This window comes from Micropterus salmoides, unplaced genomic scaffold, assembly GCF_014851395.1.
Source record: "Micropterus salmoides isolate LMB-PRFRI ecotype aquatic unplaced genomic scaffold, ASM1485139v1 Ms_hic_scaffold_1837, whole genome shotgun sequence".
NCBI lineage: Eukaryota > Metazoa > Chordata > Actinopteri > Centrarchiformes > Centrarchidae > Micropterus > Micropterus salmoides.
Window position 1 is genome coordinate 1 of NW_024040970.1, and position 6,938 is coordinate 6,938.

The following is a 6,938-nucleotide window of genomic DNA, read 5'->3' on the forward strand; positions in this document are numbered from 1 at the left end:
CCTTATATGAAAGATTTAGTTGGATCATTTTGAATAGGCAGATTTGCGGTGACCTTCTTCGACTGACAGAACCACTTTTGCGCGTGTGAAGAACGGATCTTGCTGCCGGTACGGATTTGGCACTGACAACGTTAACTGTGATATTAGCAGGGATGCTAACTTTGTCTAGCGACAAACAGGCTTAAAACAAAATGTACTTACCAGAAAAATGAGCTGCCGACTCCTGATAAGCTTTTTCCGCGGCGCTGGTTAAATGTACACAGAGCAGCAGAGACGAGTCACCTCTATCTTGATTGAAAGCTTGTAGCTCCGCCCTAAAGGCTCCACTGCTTTCTGGTCTATGTTCCTCTAAATGGGACCATAATTTACATGTATTCATTTAGCTGGCGCTTTTATCCAAAGTGACTTACAAAATATGTCAGAGGTCACACGCCTCTGTAGAAACTTGGGGTTAAGTGCTCAGGGACACAATGGTGGATGTGTCACAGTGGGGAATTGAACCCGGGTCTCTCACACTGCTCCATCACCACCCCTAATTTACTAAATGAACATCATGCTGTGTTGAAGAAGACTTGAAACTAGCGACTGAGACCATAAACTCATCAGGAAAGTGTTTACTGAGGGAATAAATCAGCTGACAAGTAGAAACATTTTCTCACAGACTTCTATACAATCACACTTCTTCCTGCAGCCGCTGGAGTCGCCCCCTGCTGGCTGCTGGAGAGGACGCAGGTTTAAGGCTCTGCAGCACTGGCTTCCCTGGTCAGATCCGGATGCTGGCATTTGAACGTCAGCAACGTGTTTAGTCGAGGAGCTCCAATTTGTCAACACAAGTGTGGCCCTTTAAAAGGGTCCTTACATGTCACAAACTATACTGTGGATGCTGCGTGAACAATATTAACACTTACTGAACTGTGGCCTATGCAGATATGAGTGTAGTTTTGACCTGGAGCACAAGAAGGGGACACTTTCATTGTCTAATAACACTGGACAGCTTTTACACTCATGCTTGAAATTTGTTTGGAAGTCCTTGAGGGTAAAAAACTGCCAGAGAGAAATAGACCTGTGGCTGCGAACAGTCTCACCCTCCCAAAAAGCCAAGAAGAACAATTACCCAGGCATGGAGGACATGGAGAGAGAGTGTGTGTGGTCCCTTCAGTCGCCAGGCGATGTGGTGGGGAAGCTGTCAGCCGGCTGGACGGCGGCTGAATCCCGGTGAGCGGAGCAGGAGGAGGAGGAGGGGCGAGGCATTCTTCAGCGCTGACACTCTCATTGAGACTCGAGGGCAGCCGTGAAATAAAAGCAGCGAGGAGGCTGAAAGAAAGAAAAAGGCGGCTCCGGTAGTTTATTTTGTCGAGACAAAACGCAAGTCCCACTTGTGGAAAAAAGTGATTGAACCGTGCTTTGTGTGGAGCTGAATGGCTGTGAGCAAATACGGCTGGAAGTGCACTGTTAGTTTTACCGATTTTAACTGTGGAAAGTTTGGACAGAATAAAAAAAAAGAAACTTCTCACTGCCGACCAGATGAGAGCAGAGAGGCGAGCGAGACAACTTCCCAACAACACTTCCTTACTGACACACAGACGGACCAGCTTCCATTTAAAACGAAATAATAGTTCTTTTCATAAATCCCCATTCACAAGTGGAAGAGGAGGAGAAATTCTATGTCAATAACTGATTCACTGTAATTGTTGTGCAAATGTCAAAGAATTTGAACACATCTAACATGCACTTCCTGTGCTCTCCTTCTTCTGACTCCTTATAATTCACTTTTAAGGAGAGAGTGGATTGGCCAACGGGAATTTCGCGAACAATCCCGAACGGCCGGTCTATCTCAGGCCAAACCGGCCGGTGTTCGAGAGTTTTTATTTGTCAGTTTCTTATTTTCAACTTTAAAAGATCTGCTACCACGCCGGCCGGCCAGCTGCAGCGAACGCTGTCCGTTTCTGTCAGACCGGCCAAACTAATACTTTCAACGTAGAGGGCAGATACGAGCGGCCCCTCCCAACTTGGAACGATCCTCGTTTTTGCTGAATTCTGATTGGCTCAACGGCGCCGATCAAAGGAGTTTACTTTCCATCTGGGACGAGTTTAATCTCAGTACTTTTTGTCGGGGCCCAGGGTCGTGTGATAAGCGCAACAGAGCAGGTACATATGTCCATAAGAAAGAAGTGGCGCCAAAAAAATAAAATAAGAAAAATAAGAAAATGTCGGCACAAGAGGCAGCTAAATGCGACCTCTTCGTTGGTGGAAAGGTGCTGTGGCAGACCCAGCACAGGCACAGATAAGTAATGCATTTATTATAACCTGAGATTATTTATACGGCTGGATTATATTATAAACAACAGTTGAAAGAAGAGGAGGAGCTGCAGGAGAAGGAGGAGGAGGACAATGGAACCAGAAACAGTGGCAGGTACAGGGCCTGTGCAGGGCTGGGTCGGCAATCATCCATAGATAGAATTAGAGAATGGATTATTATTAGTTATATTTATTACTGATGTTCTTCTCATGCATATGTAGCTGTATAATCAGCACAAGCAGAGTCGGGGTCCAGCACAGGGGAGCTGAGCCAGGGAGAGGCCAACCCAGAGCTGAAGCTGCTCTACTTTATGAGACTGCATTGTAGATTTTGATTATTTTAACCTATTTTAGCGTTCTGACTGACTCAGGCTGCCTGACCTGGTCTTCCTCAGTGCAGTGGTGCCAAATACAAACTTAACAGGCAGGTGTCATAAAAAGTTTCTTGAAGGTCTTCGTCATAATGAAATTACAACACTATTTATTAAAATAACTGCAGAAAATCTTTCTCTGCGCCCCCACACAGCGCTCACATAAAAGGCGTCTCTGTCTCAAAGTCCCGGGCTGAATTTCAGTCCCCAGTACATCCCTGAGTTGCACTATTATTTATTTATTCTTACTTCTTCCCCTAGGTATTTACCAGCACGTCTCATGAGACGTGGAAGTAAAGTTGAACACAAAAGAAGCTTATTAATGTAACTAAACAACATGTGTGGAAATATAAAAGGTATATTTTATTGTTTTTGGTTTATTTTCTGCGTTGCTCTCCTACTTCTCCTTCTTTTTATCCTCCTCTTACCAAGATGCCAGGGATGGCTGTCGTGGAAATCTGTTTCCTGGTGAGGGGTTGAGCAAATAATTGAGTTACAACAAACTGTAAGAATTTAACAAAATAGAATAAACAAAGAAGTACTACAACACAAATCAGCTGCACCAAAGGTTCTGTCTCCAAAGACAGTCACTAACGTCTGGCCCAGAGCAAAGGGCTGCATGATCATTTACACAGCCTGGGTTTCTATGTTTTGGGGAACAAAAGATCCTCTTCCAGCCTTGACTGGTCTCAGCCCAAACAGCAGAGGAACAGAAAACAACTCCACTTCCCTGTCCTAAACCCTACACATGTGGACAGACTAGAATGATGAGAATAATAATAAAAGGAACAGGTTAAAGATTAAAACAATGTATAAGACATAATAATAGAAAAACAGCACTCTTATAAGTACTTACATAAATGACTTTAAGTATAAGAAGAAAACTATTTTCTGCCGTCACAATGGCCACATCATGCTACCTCCTCTTTCTTCTGTGGTTTCTGGCAATAAAAGAAAAAAACAACATATAAAACAATTGTAATTGGTTAAGTGCAGTAAAGTTCACTTTAAATTGACTCCACCACCACACATAAAACATGGCTTAATAATAATCAAAGTCTCAGTTTTTAGCTTAGCCTATGGTATTTTACACAGCATAAATTAGCCTAGCGGCTAGCGTACTTTTCCTCTCCTCATAGCTTAACAAATAACATGTATTACTTATACTGTGTCTTACTCACCACTGGTAAAGTCACTGCCTCTCCCGATACAACACCACGGTTCAATTTTCAGCCTGAACGTACGTTTTAAAACAGCACCTGCTCGTAGTGAGAGCAACAAACAAAAACAATCACAGCTAACTAACAGTGTTGTAGAAAGTGTGAGAAAAATCCCCTGCCTTTCCGGGCTTGGTCGTAGATATCTTTCTGTGTTGATGCTTTATTGATGTTTGTAAGTTGTTCCTCAAATGTAAGTCGCTTTGGATAAAAGCATCTACCAGCATCTGTCCTGTTAGCTAAAACAGGACAGACGCTGGCAAACAACTTTAGGTGAAAATAAGCCAAGCCGCTAAAATGCACTGTTAGCGAAATGTTAGCGAACCTGAACTAAAGTCTTTTTTAAGCGGCTAACACAAACCAAACTATTTAATCTGCTACACTAAGCTGCTAACTGTGTTAGCTCTTTAATTCAAAGGCCAGCTAACATGCAGCTAAAGATTAACTAAAGTAGAGTGACCGTATGCTTTCTTTTTCCTGAACATATCCTCTTTTGGGACCTGAGAAATGCATCCAGCTGGGATTTCTAAATCGCCCAACATGTCCAAGATTTGCTTCTGTCCACTGCTTGTGTGGCTCTACACAAGGTGACAGATAGCTAAACAGATGTCTTAGATACTGATAGGGTTAAATGATGAGTGAGACGTGGAAGTAAAGTTGAACACAAAAGAAGCTAAATGTAACTAAAAACACAGAAGAATTGTACATGATGAAATTAAACAGACAGCTGCCCTCCACATGGTAAAAAGATGATGTAATTATCTATAAATCTCACCAAATGTTGCACATATGCACTTATTTATAAAAACAAAACACTAAATTTAACTCACAATCAAAGCTTCTCCAGGGTTCAATACAGGTGGATGCCGAAGATTAAACAAAGATGTCCTGAAGCACCTTATTTTCCCAAACTAACTGCAAAATGGCTGGTCTGAACTATGACCCTACCCATGTGATCACAATTAACCAATACAGCAATGACATTCAGCTGACAGCTGTCTTAAAGTAACCACTAGGAGGTGCTAGTTGCCTATAATCTCAATGTCACCATTGGTTGGTCATGTAGGCCTTCACGTCCTTCATGCAAACGTTGGTCTAAAGCCGTGTGAGGCGGGTCTCCCCAAGGGGGGCTCCAAACTGTTTCAGGGGTGATAAGTGAAACAATATCACATTCCTTATTGCATTAGTTATCAAAAGGAGATCACATAGAATAGCCTACATGCATGAGAGTTCAGAGACACAGTAGTTGTTGGGACCCGGTTTCCTCCCATCAGAGTCAGAAACTAATAAATGGCTTAGGACAGAACTTTTTAAAAACTATTTGGTGCAGTCAGAAGTTATGTCAAACAGCAATATTAGGCTGTTTTGGCTCAAATGCTGAGTGTCTACGGGATAAAATAATATAATCATGATCCCATAGGTATCCAGGAATTGAGCGAAACTTAGAAGATGTGGTGGGGGAGGGGCTTGGGGTTTCCCAAGCTTTGACTGAGGGGAGGCCCGTAGTCTCAGACTTTAAAAAGCCCTGGTCTAAACTCTGTCTCAACCATCACCTCAGCACCATAGCAGCAGCCAAGAGACAGAGCAGCAGCTTGCTTGTCAACAGTGACACACGGCGCCTGATGTGGGCCGGTACTTATTCATTTAACTTGTTGGCACATCCGGACCTTTTCTTGCGTACCGGCACTTCTCACAAGCTGCCGGTACTCTTTTCTGCCCTCAGTTGAGACCATGAGAACCTGACAGCATGAGGACAGGACATTTGAGACGGTGTCTATTCACAACAGATTAACAGAGTTTTAGTTGGATACAGTGATCACAGCTGTGTGTTGTTATCTGTCCTTTCATCCTGTGAGACTTTCCTGATACTTTATCATGGTAATGCACCTTTAAGAGATCTGATTAGGGGTTTACATGAACACAGAAAACAGGTTTCTCCATCAGATATCCAGCTGTGCTAACAGGTTTATTCTTAAAACTGGAGAGAGGAAGGAAAGCAGGAAGGAGGGACGAAAGGTAAGGAATTTACTGGGGGTGAGCGAATACACCATATCTGTATCTGATCAACTAACAACCCTATATATATTTCTGTACTCATTACACAGGAAGTAGGTGGGACTACCCTGAATTTGTTCATTTAAGTCTGAAATTTATGTGCGTTGATCAGAAGTTGATGTATTTATTCGAAAATGATTTACACAACAGCCTCAGAATTGAACTTCAGAGCAACATTTCTCATCACAAGAATAAGAGAACTATCTACAGAGCATATTTACAGAGGACAGATATTATTATACTCGTATAAAGTACCTGTACTGGATACTCGTTTCAGCCGAGTACAAATACATGTGTATAAAAATACATGTTAGTCAGCAACTTAGTGCCCGGTGCTGAAATTGTACTGTTTGTAGACCGTGCTTGAAGTGGAAATAATAGGCGCCAGTACTCCCAGGTGACATTGGCTAGCACTGCTCCATCGTGGCACCACAGTCCAATATGATGATTTTGCTTCAATCTGTCAATTTTAAGATGTTATTTTGCAACTATTATTACCATAATTTTATAAAAATGTACAAAAAAATCTTCAATATATATATATATATATATATATATATAAAATTATTATTTGTCAATTTTACACAGAGACCGTCAACCGCAGATCGTGTACACATTTCTCCTTGTTAGCACTTTCCAAGTTAAAGTTACACTGGTCTTTTTTAAAGTCTTTTATTGAATCTTTTATCATTGGAAAGCTTGTTTTCTAGAGCACGATGTTAGCTAGTCTATATCATATATCTATAAGAGATCTGTTCATGTGACAAACAGTCATTTTTATACTGAGTGTGTTTCTAATGCGTTATCTAATCTTACAGCCGTTTCGCAAAAGGACGTTTCCTGTAAGTCATTTTCCTCGCCCTAATAATAACTATAATTTCACACTCTGTTTTAGAGGTCTCTTTTATGTTTTTTTATGTTATGTTTATCTGTAAATATGTGGAAATTAAAAAGAGTCCCACACAAACGTGACTGCAGATCTACCTCGTGCCCGTTG

At 41.7% G+C, this 6,938-nt stretch overlaps 1 long non-coding RNA gene across 1 annotated transcript; it reads right to left on the reverse strand.

Annotated features, from left to right (window-relative positions):
* Positions 1–3,009: 3,009 nt before the first annotated feature.
* On the reverse strand, positions 3,010–3,922 carry LOC119909700. Its single transcript, XR_005445517.1, has 3 exons — positions 3,851–3,922; positions 3,526–3,610; positions 3,010–3,134 (listed from the first exon to the last, which is right to left on the reverse strand). It is a non-coding gene; the product is annotated as an uncharacterized LOC119909700 (long non-coding RNA).
* Positions 3,923–6,938: the final 3,016 nt, after the last annotated feature.